Here is an 18,731-nt window from a genome sequence, read left to right as displayed (position 1 = left end):
AAAAATAAAAGAAATAAAAAATACCATAAAAAGTGAAAAAATGAAAAAAATGGAAAAATTAAAATTAAATTTAAAAAATAAAAATTTTAACTTTAATTCAAATAAAAAATGTCATTTCAAATTACTTTCCCATTTCAAATTATTTTTTTAAAAAAATATCTGAAAAAAGAAAAAAATTGGTGTAAAAAAAATAAAAAACACCATAAAAAAAAGAAAAAAGGGAAAAGAATTGAATTGAAAAAAAATAAAAATCATAATTCTAATTTAAAAATAAAAATTATAATTTTAAATTTAAAAAAAAAAATTTTAATTATAATTCAAATAAAAAACATCATTTCAAATTACTAAATTAATTTAATTTTTTAAAAAATATTCCAAACAAAAGAAAAAAATACCTAAAAAAATGCCAAAATGGGTAAAAATGGGAGAAAAATTAAAATTTTAAATCATAATAATTTTAATTTGAATTTCAAAAAATAAATTGTGTTTTTTGGGATACTTTTGGGATATTTTTTTAAAAAAAAAATTTAATTAATGAAAATAAATTGAAATTATATCTTTTATTTGAATTAAAATTTGAATTTTTATTTTTTAAAATTTAAAATTTTTATTTTTTCATTTTTTCTTTTTTGTTTGGAATATTTTTTAAAAAAATTAATTTGAAATGGGAAAAGTAATTTGAAATAATATTTTTTATTTTAATTAAAATTAAAAATTTTATTTATTTTAAATTTAAAATTATAATTTTTATTTTTTTTATTTTTTTTAAATTTTTTATTTTTTTATGGCACTTTTATTTTTTTAATTTTTAATTTTTTTGATATATTTTTTTAAAAAAATTAATTTGAAATGGAGAAAGTAATTTGAAATGATATTTTTTATTTTAATTAAAATTAAAATTTTTATTTTTTAAAAAATTTAAAATTATAATTTTTATTTTTTCTCGTTTATTTTTCATTTTTTTATGGTATTTTTTATTTTTCTATTTTTTAAAGATTTTTTTGACATATTTTTTTAAAAAAATTACTTTTAAATGGAGAAATAATTTAAAATGATGTTTTTCATTTAAATTAAAATTAGAATTTTTATTTTTTAAAATTCATTCAAAATTATAATTTTTATTTTTTTCTCATTTTTTATGGTATTTTTTATTTTTTAATTTTTTAAGATTTTTTTGAGATATTTTTTAAAAAAATTAATTTTAAATGGAGAAAAGAATTTAAAATGATGTTTTTTACTTGAATTGAAATTAGAATTTTTATTTTTTGAAATTCATTCAAAATTATAATTTTTATTTTTTTCTCATTTTTTTCTCATTCTTTTCTTCTTTTATGATATTTTTTTAAAAAATTAATTTATAAAGGAGATTATAATTTGAAATGATGATTTTTATTTGAATTAAAATTAAAATTTTTATTTTCTTAAAATTTAGAATTATAATTTTTATTTTTTTCAATTCTTTTTTTATGGTATTTTTTTTTTACATCAATTTTTTTCATATATTTTTTTCAAAAGATAATTTGAAATAGGGATACTAATTTGAAATGATGATTTTTATTTTAATCAAAATTATAATTTTTATTTTTTTATAAATATAAAATTATAATTTTTATTTTTTTCAATTTTTTTTCTTTTTTTTGGGAGGAAAAATTAAAATTGCTAAATAAAATGGTGTTTTTTAAAACGCCATTTGAAATGGCATTTTCAAAAAATGATGTTTTAAAAAATGCCATTTGATTTGATGATTTTATTTTTTTTTTTCGTCGTCTACGCAGAAAATAGGAGAAAAAGGTGGATGATGTAGCCATTATAAAACACCATTTTGAATGGCATTTTATCTTATTTATATTAATTTAGTAAATAAATTAAAAATTAGATTATTTTTGTAAATAATTTTTTTAAAATTAATTAGGTAAAGCACTCCGATTTGGCCCAATTACGTATTTCATATAGTCGATTCCGTTATCTACGTGATATGTGATATCTGTACAAGGGTGGGAAGGGGAGGCGGAGTTATCGGGGGGAAGCCAAAGAGCTCGAAAAGCATCCTAAGATTTTTCGGGCGATTTGTATCTGAAAAGGAGTTCAGAATTGCATAGCGTCTCTTTCATAGTGATAGTAGTCCATATTGAATTTTTGATGATACTTCTAAATCAATAATAAAATCATATTCTTCAGAATCTTCCCTTACTTTAATGCTGTTATCGGTGCCTGGCAAGCTTATAGATATTTTCGTCAATCACCAGCTCCAAATTTGTGATTGGTGCAGCTAAGCTTGGTGCTTTTCTAGTGTTATATATTGATAATAATGTTCATAGTAGTCCCTTATGTAGTGACTGTGCTATATCTGCCAATCAATCTTATGTAATAATCACTCATGGGACAAGAGAGATGTGAAGCTGTACAACGATACCACGGATCCTGACCATACCCTCCATGTCTCAGGCTCTCCTTGAATGTTTATTTCCTATTTGAGTTATGTATGGAGGTCTTTTTTTTTCATTTTGAAGATTTAATTCCTATTTTTATAAAAAGTTTGCTTCTGAAAGTGATATCCCAGTTATTAATTTGCAATCATCTAATACTTCCAGCATATTTTTTAAGGTATAATATTTCTAATGTATTATATATAATTATTTAAAAAAATTCTAAAAATTATTGTTTTTTGCTAGCAAAAAAAATTTGAGACTCAAATATAGGCTATGGTTAGCTATCATATCATACATAATATTTGAAAGATTTATAACATTTTTATTATAAATAAATAATTGTGAAGATCTTTAATTTTAGAAATTCTGAATAATAAATAAAATTAAGTTTATGTGGGTGTTTATAGATGGGATCTATATGCACAAATTAGATGAATATATTTTCGTTGGGTTAATTTTAAATTTATTTATTTTTCGAGCCTAGGTTTGAGTAGAACTCAAGCATGCCCAAATTTATCCTATTATTTCTGAAAATTTAGTAGCTTGTGAGTATCATACTTGCAAACATATACAAAATTTTATTCATGAATCTTATATATTTAATATTTTTACATTATACTTCAGTATAAATAATTTTCAAATAAGTAGTGGCTCAAAATAAAATGAAAAAAAAAAAAATTTAGCATGCATGTTGAATAAACCATTCTTTGAGTCATATCCAAAAATCATTCCAAACAAACATCATTTGATTGGATTAATTTTGGACTGAATAGGAGTGAATTTGGGGGTTAGATTCAGAACATCCAAAATTCTAGCATTTGAGCTTGGATCAATGCTCTTAAGCATGAAGCCAAGGATTATCTGATGATATGAAAATTTTTTGCAGTTTCTCCGTCGATTTAGTAATTTTGGGATATATTTAGATTTGGATTTTGAGTTTTTTTTTGGGAAAAAAAAGGGGGGAGCAAGTTTCTTATCTTAGTTGGATGGCTTTTGAAGCTTAAATATGTGATTTAAAGAGGAAGAGCTCAAGATTCCAAGTCCCCAACCTTTCTCATTTCTTTTTTCCTGTGTTTTCTGGCTAGCAAACCATCTCATGAGTCATAACCCAGAAAAACACAAAAAACAAAACCATCAAATAGAAAGGGAGAAAAAGGGAAAACAATAGCCGCAAACATTCCCGGTGTTCACGCCCTAAATTACTTAATTCAATTACTTAATTGAATCCTTTTAGATTCATAGATTGGGCCAATACAAACAGCTAATCTTTTTTTTTTCTCCAATAAATGTGGATTAATCCACTCCGAAGGTACTCTTAAGATCGATTCAGCCTAGCCTATAATTCAATGATTATTATTGTATTAGTCCAACCTAAGAATATAATAGGATTTTGATTCCAATCATCTAAATAGATCTTGCACAGTCTTTCAATCCATACTCCCTACTGATTTTAAAGATAGACCTGGTAGGATTTGAAGCCGCATTAGCCCCACAACTGTAAAAATATAATCACTGATTCCCTTGGTCTTCTCAATTTTCTTGATTCGACATGCATTGCTGTTAGAAAGTCAGCCTTCTGAGGCAGATAGGCATACTTTAAAGTGATACATGGATGTGGTGCCTTTAAGATATCTCATCACTCTTCAGGACACGTTAAGATGGAATCTAATAGGTCTTGTTGAATTTCCACCGCACTCCACTAGTCTTGCCATGTTTTAATGCAATAGATATGAGTTATTGCTTTGGATGGCATAAGGTTTGGGGTTGCACCAATGCTCCTATTATTTTGTTTGTTCGATATATATAGCATAAATCGTCATTTGTTTATCAAAAAAATTAGATATTATTTAATTGTACCAAGAAATCTAATTGAATTTCGGGAAAACAATTATGGCTGGAATCTGGTTAATTTTATTGATGGCATATTAAAATATGCTACATTGTTCATACATAAACTAAAGTTCTTGCTCATCTTTCGTTATCTTGCCCATCTTCCGTTATCTTCCGTTTTCCTTGGCTCTATGCAGCTTTTGCATGGCTGAAGTGTGAAAAGGATGGGGCAGATAATCACGAGAGGTATATATATATATAATATAGAAGGGAACGGATCATATTTGAACAAACATCATATATATATAGAAATAGATAAATTTTAAAAATATTTGAACAAACATCGTATAATCTTCGACGTTTAGATGGACATCTCAAAACATGCAGTACCCTATCATATTTTTTAAGCATCGCAGAGGATCCCATTCCTATACGAAAGACTTGCTAGGTGCGGCAGGCACTTTGGAGCAGAGCCGAAATTTGTGCGGGTTAGTATGCTGGATCGGGACGAGACCTTCCAACTTTTTATGGAACGGCCGTCTGTTGTCTCTGAACTGCGATTCGAAATGGAACAGGGAGACCGTTACCAGCTGGTGCCTGATGGGAGTCGAAAAATGATCAGAAGGAATGAGACAGCTGCGGTGAAAGGAAGAAATTAACGTGATGAATCCAGTAAAACAGCCTGACAGAGAGCTGCAATCAAAAGGACGAAGCGATGAATCCAGTGAAATATATAGACAGTCTTCAAGCATCCTCTGAATCGCTTCTCATTATGCCCCAGAAGTAGAACCAGCACCTTACGACTTCAAGAGCACAATCCCCATGCCAAATTTACAATTGAAATTCTATAGTTATCAACCAATAAATTCATAAATCAATGGATTCTTACGAACATAGATTGACGGTACGTAATCACTTGTACATTTATCCACCTTCGGAAAGGCAACTTCATTTCTTGATTTTGAAATTTCTCCATCTATATTTGAAATCCTACATCCATCAATAGTAAATTCACAAAGCACTGAATTGTCGAAGAGCATGATTAAACTTGATGGCAGGACCGTAGCCGGCTTATACAAAGGCCTACCATCGGTGTTGGTAGGGTGGTGCTTTCTGTAACAAAACTGATACCAGACACAAAACAGTCTATAAGACCGACCAAGATCTGAAGTGAAACTAAACGAGATGTTGTACAGATCATTAACACTTCCATCCCAAATTAACGGGACGCCACCACCGCCACCACGGCAGAAGACCAGGTTTTACGTGCTGGCCACCTCCCGGGCTTTCTCCTGGATCCCTAGCTGCCCGACGTCCTTGGCCAGCTGCCCTACACGACCCGCCGCCTCCGCCATCCGGCGCTTCGCGGGCTCCATGCCCTCCGGTGTAGCTCACCGCCCACGACAACGCCACCAGCGCGGTCAGCCCCAACGCCCCCGACGTCACGAATCCAGTCACCGCCAGCCCGATCGCCATCGCTGCCGGTACCAGCACTGGGCTGAAGAGCACCAACAGCGGCGTCGCCACGGTGAGCCCGATGACGGTGCCGGTGAGAGCGACGCTGCAGAAAGCGAGAAGGATGCCGCCGATGGGGAGAAGAGTGACCACCACGAGGACCTGGGAGACCGAGGGGCCCTTCTCCAGGAGGAATATCTTGATGCGCTCCACGGCCGCCGGCGGTGGTGGCCGGTATTGGCTCTCATACTCCGTCATGATTGCCATTGCTTCGCGATTTGCTCGGTTTCGGTTGGTGGGAATTTGGTGAGATTCGGGTTCATCAGGGAGGGCAAATTTGGGCTTTACAGGGAGGTAGAAGCGGGACAGCTGTGAATACTGCTGACGCGTGTCCTGCGGGAGGGAGCGTCCGGCTGATGACACTGACTGCCACGGTGCCACGTTTAGAGGGAGAAAGAAGTGGCACGCATGTGAACGGTGGCATCCGATGGTGCGTTCATTCTTGACTCATTCTTAACACGTTTAGACGGTTTGTTTTCAGGCCCTTTCTTTGTTGCCCCATTTTTTCTTTTAACCAATATATATATATATATATATATATATATATATATATATATATATATATATATATATATATATTTTGTATCGAAAAGAAGATATATGCATTTATTTGTGAATGTATTTAACTAATGCAACTTGAAAAACATAAATAAAGACTTGAGTAACCTTCATTCTTGACTCTTGATGATAAATAATGATGTTATTTATGTAAAAAAAAATATTAACGAGGGCCATGCATGAAGATAGTGCACATTAAAGATATTGACATCATTAAAGATAAAAATTTTTGTTATCTAATATTGTCGTGCACACGCACATAACACACGAGCAAATATACAAACACATAAATAAAATATGCTTCAAAAAGCTTTCCGCTTGTCATATGAATGATCATACTAATAAAGTTATACTCTTTACTTTACTCCAAAGCAGTTATTTAATACAATTTTTCATCTAATTTTATTAATAATAAAATCAATAATTTATTAAATTATATTATATAAAGCATCTTTCATTAGCATTGTTAAATTAATACAGAAATTAACGATATTATTAATAACTACATTCGCTTAATATATGTTGATATTAAAAAAAATTGTTAACACTTTTTATTTATTTTTATTATATTTTTATGATCATAATCTCATCTAAAAATGAAAGTACAATCACTAATGATCCTACTATATTGTATTTAAGCATCATCTAGATGCAATACTTTTTTATATCTTATGATATGCAAGTTGGATCGTGATCTTATTATTTTATAATAATATATTATTTTACTATATTGATAAATATATACATATAGCATTAGGATTTTGTATAGTGATAATATATCACAATATTGATAATAAAAAATATTTTAAAAATAAATTAACTCTTACTATTCTTCTTTTATAATTTTTATATATTATAGTTCAAGAACAATTTGAAAAGGATGAAATATTGTACTCCATATACCCCGCTTATTGTATGCTAGTTTTTTTTATGATAATGATGTTGTTTTTTCTCCTAAGGTTTTAAATCAAGATTGCAATGCTTTGATCATCATAGAGTGATCCAAAATAATTTTAATTCAATTAATGTAAGCAAAAGATAACTAGACCAAGTTTTTTGTATTTTGTGGTTAAGGATAAGAATAGGCAGCCCGTCTAACTTCCAAAGGACTTCTAAATAGGGATGACAAAATTGATCCGATCCGATGGGTATACACCCTATCCGAACCCAGTCAAACCCGAAAAATAGGGTTTGACCAGATTTGGGTTCGGGTTTGAGTAAAACCCGAAAACTATAGTACGAGTATGGGTAGTGCTATTTTCTATCCGAACCCGATCCGAACCTATGGATATGGGTAATACCCGAACCCATATCTGAATATATATATATATATATATATATTATATATATATATATATATATATATATATATATATATATACATATCCGAATATATATATATACATATACATATACATACATACATATATATATATATATATATATATATATATATATATATATATATATATACCTATACATACATACATATATATACATACATACATACATACATACATACATATATATATATATATATATATATATATATATATATATATATATATATATATATATATATATATATATATATATACACATACATACATACATTTACATACATACATACATATATATATATATACATATACATATACATATACATATATATATATATATATACATATATATATACACACACACACATATATACACACACATATATATGATCTCTCTCTCTTTCTCTCTCTCTCTCTCTATATATATAATTATATGTATGTATGTATATGTATGCATGCATATATGTATGCATGTATGTATGTGTGTGTGTGTGTTAGAAGTGTGTATGTGCGTATGTATGTATGTATGTATGTATATATGTATAATTGATAATTCTATTTTGATTGATAATATGCATAAAATTATTTTACTTTTTTTTTGGGTATAGAATGGACGGTATGGGTTGGGTATGGGCAGATATGAGTTGGGTATGGAAAAATGGGTTACCACGGATATCCCAAACCCGTTAGGTATGGGATGGGTATCTCTTTTTTACCGATTGGGTATCGGGTAGGATTGGGTATAAGATATTAAGTTTGGATTTGGGATGGGTAGTATACTACCCGACTCAAATCCTATCCATTGCCATCCCTACTTTTAAAGGAATTCATAATGCACTGAAACTACCACTCTAGATTTGGAAGTAAAATTATTTGGATTAAAAAGGCTATACAACTTCATTCATGCTTCTTTTTTATTTTTTTGGAAAATTCTTCTATCTGAAGCAAAATTCTTGGACTAAAAAGGCTATATAACTTCATTAATGCTTCTTTTCTATTTTTTTGGAAAATTCTTCTATCTGAATCTAAATATATGAATATCATATCACAAAAAAATAATGCAATCACGATTGCATCGAAAAAAAAAAGGGAAGGATGTAAACAAGAACTTTGTATCAAATAAGACAATCAAGCATTACATATCATTGCAAACATGCAAGATAATATGGATAAAATAATGTAAGCTAATTAAAATATTTAACATATATTTTATTAACAATTCTAAACTAGCAGCAAGGGATTCCCAAAAAAAAAAAAAATGTTCCTATTTCAGTGTACTGTTGACTTACTATTGTTGGAGTAAACTAAGGGAGAATGAATGCTTCTTTTGAAATTTTAATTGCCCCAGACTGTGCGTTAGTAGACCCAAAAGTTGTAACCAACACTAAAATGAATGCTAAAAGAACAAGATCTCATCTTTGTCGGTATAATTAAAGAGAAAGAAGAATGGAAAAGAAGAAAAATTATAATCAACTCTGGAAGAAAAAAAGAAAAAAGAAAAAAAAAAAAAAAACATCACTTTCATCGGAATAAAAGAGAAAAAAAAGGAAAAGTTTGATGTTCAGCATCAAAGGTGCATCTAATAAATTGAACTGAGGATCTTTCAACTTCACAGAGAGGGCAATCTCTCTTGATAGATAGAATACACCATGAAGGTCCTAAACAATTGAACTACCAACAAAAATTAGTAAAAGAAGGCAAAGAGTTAAATTGATTGAGATCAAGAAGTAGGAAAAGAAGAGGTCGGCAATTTCTCAAGGGAAAGAGAGAAGTTAAGGGACACCTTCGGAGGGCTAGGGGACGAATGAGGGGTTATGTGGCACCAATGAGGCAAGCCACTATAGGTCAAGTAAGCAAAGTGATGGTAGGAATAGGAGAGGGAAAGCTCTAGTGAGGGATTAGAGAGGAATGCGAGAGTGGTACTACTTGCTTCTAGTCTAACATACATAGAATGAGAAAGGATATGGAATAAATTCTCTCTTTTTCTTTCTTTTGCTTCTAGAAGTTAGGTTTCTAATTCAAATTTGGTTCGATTTGTACCTGTTGATGAATAGATAGATTATGGATCAAATATCATATTTATTAAAACTATTGATTTGGTTATGGGTTTGAAATTTTCTCAAATATGATCTAAAATGAACTCGATGCAAACCTAATAAATTATTTAGTTTATTATACAATATTAATTTTGTTTATATATTAGCTTTCTAAATTTTTAGTATACTAAACTTTATTTTATAGTTAAAGGGTAGAAAGAATAAAAAGTAATGACCGTTTAGAATAAATTTTGAATATTTATATTTATCTTGAAGTAAAATATATTTTTTAATTTTTATCACTCTTATTGTTAGATGTATATTCTAGAAGTCAATATGGCTGACACATTGTAATAAAGCTAAGACATAATTTTATACTTAATATATTGATTTGATCAATAAAAAGACAAGTTTATTTTCATTCAAGTGTAATATGTCCTTGAATCGTCCATAAAATTAACTTTTCGATACATATTTCAAAGTATTAAAAATTAGAGACATATATTTAATTTCTAAATACTTTTGGTCATAGTATCATCATGAAAACGATGATCGATCCGGATAGATCGATGTACAGATTGCTTCCTTCTGGATAGATAAGTCTCTAGTCTACAGTGTAGAGACACTGAGTGATGAGTGTGGATAGTTATTAGAGAATAACTAGTACTGAGCATGATCATACGAGAGATCATTGAATTTTACTCGATCGTCAGTGATTGTCTCGATGCTGTAGTTGTGTGAATCATCCTTTGATCTGAGATGGTACGACGCTCGCAGTGAGACTACTGGAGTTTGACTGACACATAAATATGATCTCAATAGACTCTTGTAGTAGATGTTGGCGACAGTTGATCTACTATAGGAGTAGGATGCGTATCAAGATGAAATCTATCGATCTTGAAATAAAGAAGTAGTCCTATGGGATTTGAGAGACTAAGTCCGAGAGTCTGTGGCCATAGCAGTGTAATTGATGAAAAAATATTTTCATAAGGATCATAATTGGACTTGAGCTGATCGAATTTATCATATGACTGATGATGAGATTTGATGATTTATCCATGACCTATCATTTAGTTGGGACTCACGATAGAGGGACTGAATCACACTTTAACTACACCTTGAGATTTTTTTCGATTCTACTGAATTACCACTACATACTGTTAGGTATCACTGGTAGATTGTGAGAGCTCACTAGGATTGTTCTGGATCGACAATCCTTGATGAGTTAGATTGAAATTATTCTAACCCATTAAAAGAGTTTCAATGATACTTTGATAGAGATCATTGTATATCTCACTATCAGATAGAATTGAACTTATGGGTCACACAATAAAGGGATTAGACTTGAAAAATAAGTAATTGAGCTTATGAAGATTAATTGGATTTAGAGAAACCCTGTTGGGTTTAAGGTAACCTTGTTAGTATATGGTTGGATCCAATTTTTTCTTTATGTTTGAATTTCTTATTTGCTAAGATTAATTCAAACTAAATTATCTGCTAATAATCTAAATGAATTACATTTATTGGGCTCCAATTGTTGGGTGCCTAAGATTTTTGATCAAATGAATTAAGGGTGCAAGTCCTTAATTTATTTCCTTGATAGTTTTGATGGGATGCCACTTGATTTGATCAAGTTGGGCATGTTCCACCTTTAGAGGGCTTGTAGATCCTTGATGGGGCATCCTTTGGGTGCAAAAAAAGGTGTGATTTTGTGGGTGCAAGCGCTCCAATTATTGTGCCTAATAGATTTCCTAAAGAAAGTTGAATAATTTAAGTTATAAGGAAACCTAATGCAAGTAGGACTTGTATTAAGTACTTATTTGATTTTGAATAGGATTCAAACTTATGCTATTCAAAGGACCTTCCCTAAGGTCCTAAAAACTCAAACCAGCAGCCCCACGCCCTCTCTTCTTCTCTCCCTCTCTTCTCCCTTGGACGTCCAAACACCCCACCCCTTTGGGCATCCCTTCTTCCTCCACGTCCCAAGGCTTTGGGTGTCCCCTTTGTGCTGGTTTCTGATCCACGAAAGAAAAGCAAGAGAAGAAAAGAAGAAGAATATCAAGAAAAAGATCAAAGAGTTAATTGCGATCCAGGCTTCGTTCAGATTCACAGGCTAATTTTTTTTAGAGAAGAAAAATTAATTTTAAGAGGACTGTTCCAGACTGATCCTGAGTGGATATCTGTAGAGGCGGGATACTTGCACGGTTAAGAGAAAGTCTCTTCTCTTTCAGATCCAGATTTAGAAAAAAAAATTATGAAACAGGTATGTGATTCGATCACATGTTAAATTTCAGCATATGTTCAATTTCAGCATATGAAGTAGATTCTTATGGTTTATATTTTATACATGCATAATATAGTTTAAAAAAAAATTTAATCTTCTATTCTGCTGTGATGTTTAGAAAATAAAATTTTGAAACATACATGCATACTCCGACATAAAAATTTCAATAGTGGTATCAGAGCCATGGATTTCATATGCATGAAATTGACATACATATTTTAAAAAAAATTTAAAATTTGATTTTTTCTTGATACATTAGATATATAGATGATAAATATTTTAAATCTAAAATTTATTTTAGATTTTATTTTAGAATATATAGTTGATATGTTAAAGCATGTATACATCTGAATTTTAATCTAGAATGATTTCTAGTTCATGTTCATGTCATATGTAGATGCATGCATAGATCTGAAATTTTATTTGATCTAATTCATGATTCATGTATGACATATATGATTACATGCTTAGGTCACAAAGTTCTTTTCAATCTGATTTATGATTTATATATGAGATATATGATATCATATGTTAATCTGAATTTTGCTTAGATCTAAATTTTACATACATATATGAGATATAAGTTTGTATGTTAAATCTGAAAATTATTTCATAATTTAAAACTTAACTTTCATATAAAGAATTTAGATCTAAAATTTAATTTTAAAATCTGAAATTTATATTTATGCATGAGGATTTTGGTTATGGAAAAATCAAAAGTTAGATCATATAATTGGATTGCATCTAAGGTTTATAATTTGAACATTATGGATCTAATTTGATTAAATAATTGATCAAATTAAGTTAAGTATTGATTAGAGTTAGATCAATTAAGTTAAATGATCATGCAATTATTATTGATCAAATCGATTAAATCCCATATGTAGAATCGATTAACCTAAGGACCTAATTTGGTTCGATAGTTTGAGCCTGATTCGCTTGAGTTAACCTATTTGGATCAATTGATCTATTGGTGTATACGGCAAGTAATGAGATGTGGTTATTTAATTGATTTCATTAGTTGATCTGGCCAATTTATTGGTGTCTAAAGAAAGCAACAGAGCTCCCATCGATCTCTACTTATCTGGCCAATTTGGAAGATTGAGTCTTCAGTTGGATTGCTTGACGTTTTTGATTTAGTCATGTCAATTAGATCGATCATATGATGATTGATTAGATGAGACCTAAACCTAAATCTTTTCAAAAATATTAAGTCTATAGGTCTTTTACCATTGTAGATGTGCAAACATGCTACTGGTGTTGATTGTTCTCAGCGGTTACAGTAGCTCAATTACATCGAAAACATATAACCACTCTATTAGCAAAGAGTTGCTCCTGGGTAAGATGGGGTTGGGTCCAATAACTGTTGGGTGAGAGACCCAATGACGGCTTTACACCTACTTGTGAATGGTGAGTCGGGCTTAACTAAAAGTGTGGTCAATAACTGTTAGGTGAGCCCATATGACTTAGAGACTAAGTCACTGCAATATGCTTAGAGAAGTATTTGGACAAAGAGTTATCTATGCATCAGTGTGCATGTTATCAATAACTGTTAGATGAGGTGCATGGCATCAGTGGGACCGCAGCATCCATTAGGAATCTTTTTGTCACGTTAGGATTTTCGTTTTCCATCCGGAGAGTGGAGGGACCCGAAAAATTAGTAAGAGTCATTATTTGCATCTTAAAGTCCTAGAAGTAAATATAACATTAAAGTACAAAAGTCTAACTTAAATCTCTACTCTCGCAGTTAAATAATGTCAGCTTCAAACCCTCAAGCACGCATCTTTGAAACCAATCATTTGATCGAAACTAATTACAAAGACTGGCTTAAAAATCTCAAGATTATCTTGATCTCAAAAAATTAGGTCATATACTCGATCAGAAATCCATAGTATTACCAAACTGTCCTACTACTGAGTAAAAGGCTGCTTTTGAAAAGTGAACGGATGAAGACAGTCGGGTCAAGTGCTATACGCTGGCATCTATGTCAAATGAGTTGCAAAGCCAGCATGAGCATATGCCTACTGTCAGGGCTATGATAACTCACCTGCAAGAGTTATATGGTGAGCAGAGCCGTACTGCATATTTTGAAGTGTCCAAGAGACTTTTCAATTTGAAGATGCGCGAAGGCAGTCGTTCATGAGCACTGTATGATAGTAATCAAAAATATTGAGGAGGTTAGAAGCTTGGGCTTGATATGCAAAAAAAATTACAAATGGATTTGATCCTTCAATCCCTTACAAGTTTATATAGTCAATTTATTGTAAATTTTATATGAACAAACTTGATTGCACTATATCCGAACTAGTCAACATGTTAGTCATATGAAAAGAACCTTGAAGAGTTCAAGGGGCACTGTTTTGCTGTGGAGCAGACTTCTTTCAAGAGAAATCTATTGGAAAGAAGAAGACTAAATCCACTAAAAAGCAGAAAAAGAGAGCAAGCCAAAGAAAGACGTTCCTAAGAAGGCCGAAGCAAAGGAAAAGTATTTTCACTGTGATGCTGAAGGCCATTGGAGGAGGAACTTTCACTCTATCTGGAGAGCCTAAAGACCAAAAAGGTGATAAACCTTCGGAAGGTATGCTCGTAATTAAATTTAACTTTACAATTTCTTCTACTTCTAGTTGGGTATTAGACTCTGGTTCAGTGCTCATATATGTACCTTAATGCAGGATCTAATAGAAAGTAGGAGATTGAGAAAAGTGACATGATCCTTCAGGTAGGTAATGGAGCAAAAGTTGCTGTAGAAGCCATTGACACTTATCCTCTTCGATTACTATCTAATTTTAGATTAGATTTAAAGTACTGTTATTTTTTTCTGTAGCTAGTTGAATTTGATTTCTATGTCTATACTAGCACGGAAGTTTTAAATTTAATTTTAATAAAATTTTTATTTTATTTATTTATGAAATAAATTAATTTAATAAGGTCTTTTAATTGATAGTCTATATCACTTGTATATTGATGCGAATATAAATTTAAACGAATAAATAATGAGTGCCGTAGGTCAAAAGAGATCCATAGATGAAATTAATCAAAAGTACTTGTGGTATCATAACTAGGTCATATTGGAGAGGACAAGATAAATAAATTAAAAAAAGATAAGATCCTTGGCTCTCTTAACTCAGAGTCGTATCCAGCTTGAAATCTTACCTTCGAGACAAAATGATCAAGTTACCTTTTTAGGACATGAGGAAAGGGCCACTGAGTTACTTACCTGGTACACACGATGTATGTGGGCCATTTGATGTGCAGGCCAAGGATGGTTACAGTATTTCATTATTTTACCGATGATCTGTCTAGGTATGGATATATTATTTGATGAAACACAAGTCTGAAGCTTTTGAAAGATTCAAGAAATTCAGAAATGAAGTAGAAAAATAAACAGGTAAGCCTATTAAGGTTCTTCGATCTGATCAAGAAGTGAATACCTTAGTCAAAAATTTTTGAGATATTTTAAAGATAATGGTATAGTCTCTAATGGACTCCTCTCAGAACACATCAGCTCAATGGGGTATCCAAAAGGAGAACATGACCCTATTAGATATGGTTAGATCCATGATGAGCTTCACTGATCTACCCTTATATCTTTGGGGACATGCCTTATTAACTGTCATTCACTTGTTAAATAGGTTTCATCAAAGTCTGTTGCTATCACACATATGAATATGGTATAATAAGAAGTCGAGTCTAGGTTATCTTAAGACTTGGGATATCTGGTTTATGTCAAGAGGCAGATGGCTGATAAACTAGAGGATAGATCTGTAATAGCTCATTTTATACGGTATCCAAAAGAATTCATGAGATACTATTTTTATTTCTACAAGATCATAATGTGATTGTGAGTTGGAACATCATATTCTAGAAAAATAGTTTATCTAGGATGGTGGCAGTAGGAGTTAGTTGAGCTCGAAGAGAAGGTATCTGAAGAGCAAAGAGCATAAATCCTCAAGAACTCATTATTCATGAGCCAGTAGTTGACGTTCTTCTACCATCTCGTAGATCTAGCAGGATCTCCCGACCTCCTGAAAGGTATATAGGTATGCTTACGGAGGAAGTAAAGAAAATATTCCTTATGGAAGATAGGGATCATGGTGATGATCCTAATACCTTTGATAATTGATGTTTGACATCGATTTCGAGAAATGGTTAGATGTAATGAAGTCAGAAATTGACTCGATGCACTTGAATCAAGTATGGACCATATGGATCCACCTGAGGATATTGTACCCATTGAGTGTAAATGGATCTACAAAAAAAAAAGTGCGATGGTAAGTAGAGGCTTATTGTATATCCAGCATGGATATTAAAGTCCAATAAAAAAAAGGGTCAGTGAGGGCTATGCACGCGCTTGTTGGAAAGAAATAGGACTCCCAATGGGAGTCCCTTCTGTGTGGTCTCCCGATGGAGATCGAAAGCTAGAGAGGACTGGACTCCTTCCCCGTACTCTGTAAGAAGGATGACCCTCCCTTTGGAACCTCCACTACTCCGATCGTCGTTCATCATCGGAGATTGCTCGCGAAAACGTGCATGCCCTTCTCGTGTTTGCCTCAAATTCTTGTCGGAGACCTCACCGGAGTCGGAGGTAAGCCCTAGCCCTTCTTCCTCTCTCCTTCTTGTTCTTTCCATGCTTATGCACACAATCGCCGCTGTCGGGATCGTCAAAAAATTCACAAAACACCATGACCCTGTTCTGCCCTATTTGATCGAGCCTTCACTCATCCTTTTTCCAACCACCAGCGCCGCGCCTGCGGTGTCACACCCACTGGATCATGATCCCCATCTATTAGCCATCATCCCCGAGAGGTCTTGACCATCGGTGACCGACCAATGATCAGAAAAAAAAGAAAAGGGATGGGTCCCCTATTTTCTGTTGATTTTTTAATCTCCATCGAATGAGCCTCGTCGCCGACCACCTTTGGCTGCACCACCACCTTCACATGCTGTTGGACCTCCGATCATGCCATCGTACCTTATTGAAGCATGAGCCATCAAGTCCCCCCCTCCTTGTGTCCCTCTGTTCAGCCAGGAAAAGAAAGAAGAGGAAAGAAAGAAGAAAAGAAGAAGAGAAGGAAAAAAAAAGAAAAAAAAAAAGAAAAAGAAAAAAAGAAAAAAAAAAGAGAAGGAAGAAAGCAAAGAGAGAGAGAGACTTTCTCTCTTCCATCTTCTCTCTTCTTTTCTCTAACTTCTCTCTCCACTTTCTCTCTCTAAATTTTTTTCTCTAGATTATTTCTTCTCCTAAGATTTTTTAAAATTTTGAGAAGAATGATGATGAGTTTGAATGATTCTAATGAAAGCATCATGATCCGTGATCATCGGACAGTGTACTGGCACCCATCTTGATCAGACCAAATACCTTTAGATTTTATCACCCATGATTCTATTGAATTATCTATATGGTAATTTTAGCATGATTTGATTAAATTATCTTGATCTGATCGATCAGATTTATTGAACCATATCGTCTGATTAGTCCAGATTTATCTTCATAGTTTCTCTCTCCTCTAATTTTTTCTCTCTACTTGATTGATGAACTCAATGAAAAATTTTGATCCTATCACTTTAAAAATCTGATTTGATCCGATAGCCAAACTCTAGACCATCTATGTCTTAATTGAATTTTGATTAGATGAAATTAGATGATCGAACCAATCTGGACTATAAGATGTGGGTATCCATTAATTTTATCTTTCTTAATTATTCATATCTTTTCTAATTATTAAAATTGATCCTGTATAGGGTTGTGAAATTGATTATGGGATATCACGATATAATTTATGAATAAAAAATTTTGAAAAAAAAATTTAAAATTATGTGGATTTATTGGAATGCGTATGAGGTAAGTAATATTTTATTTTTTTAGATTTATCGATAAATTATAATATATTTTTTCTGATATGATTTATAAAATGATGCATGAATTAGATGAATGATATTTTGTTATAAAAAATATCATATTTTAAAATATTATGATGAAGTATAATTGAACATATTAATTTCATTATGTATTATATTGATTGATTTTGATACCATATGATTATATATTTTCTTATCAAATTAAAATAAAAAATATAATTTATAAAAAATTTGATATAAGAATAAGATGAATTGACAACCTGACTATGTAAAGAATCCCATCAATGAAAGCATATATGTTGACAATTGATTTATCCTGAGAATTTATATCGCCAGCGAGACTAGCGATAAATCGTCAGTGAGATCAGTGGTTTCAAAAAATTTGCTGTCAGATGATTTGCAGCTCACCGTAAGATGATACACGGTATTATGATCTTATCAAAAAAAATGATCATAGCTCATGGTTAATGAAAAGAACTTAAGAATGAAAGAATTTGGAATTTAAAAAAACTCAAATTTTAAAAAAAAAATAATTTAGCATAAATTTTATTGAATATTTGAAATTGATTTTAAATTGATGAACTTATATGCTTATTTTTTATAAATAATTATTTTTTTAATATTTGATGAAATCTATTTAAAGTAATCATTACTTACTGAGCTGTCTAGCTCATTACCTCCTATTTGACTATTTTTTTATAGATGTTAAGAAATTAAGGTGATACAAGATATGAATGAAAGAGTGATTAGAAGCAAAACCTCCATACTTTTATTTTAGATTGAAAGTCTTATTAAATAAGGCATATTGAATCATTATTGAATTTATTAAGATATTAAAGTTAAAATTTAGATTATTATTTTTTTATTTAAATTATTGACTAAT

The 18,731-nt window shown here is 31.3% G+C and overlaps 1 pseudogene; it reads right to left on the bottom strand.

Annotated features, from left to right (window-relative positions):
• Positions 1-5,196: 5,196 nt before the first annotated feature.
• Positions 5,197-6,039, bottom strand: LOC105058791 (oleosin H2-like; annotated as a pseudogene).
• Between the last annotated feature and the right edge of the window lie 12,692 nt (positions 6,040-18,731).

Source organism: Elaeis guineensis, chromosome 15, assembly GCF_000442705.2.
Source record: "Elaeis guineensis isolate ETL-2024a chromosome 15, EG11, whole genome shotgun sequence".
Taxonomy (NCBI): Eukaryota; Viridiplantae; Streptophyta; class Magnoliopsida; order Arecales; family Arecaceae; genus Elaeis; species Elaeis guineensis.
Note: the sequence above shows the minus strand (reverse complement) of the source record. Positions and strands in the feature narration are given on the sequence as shown.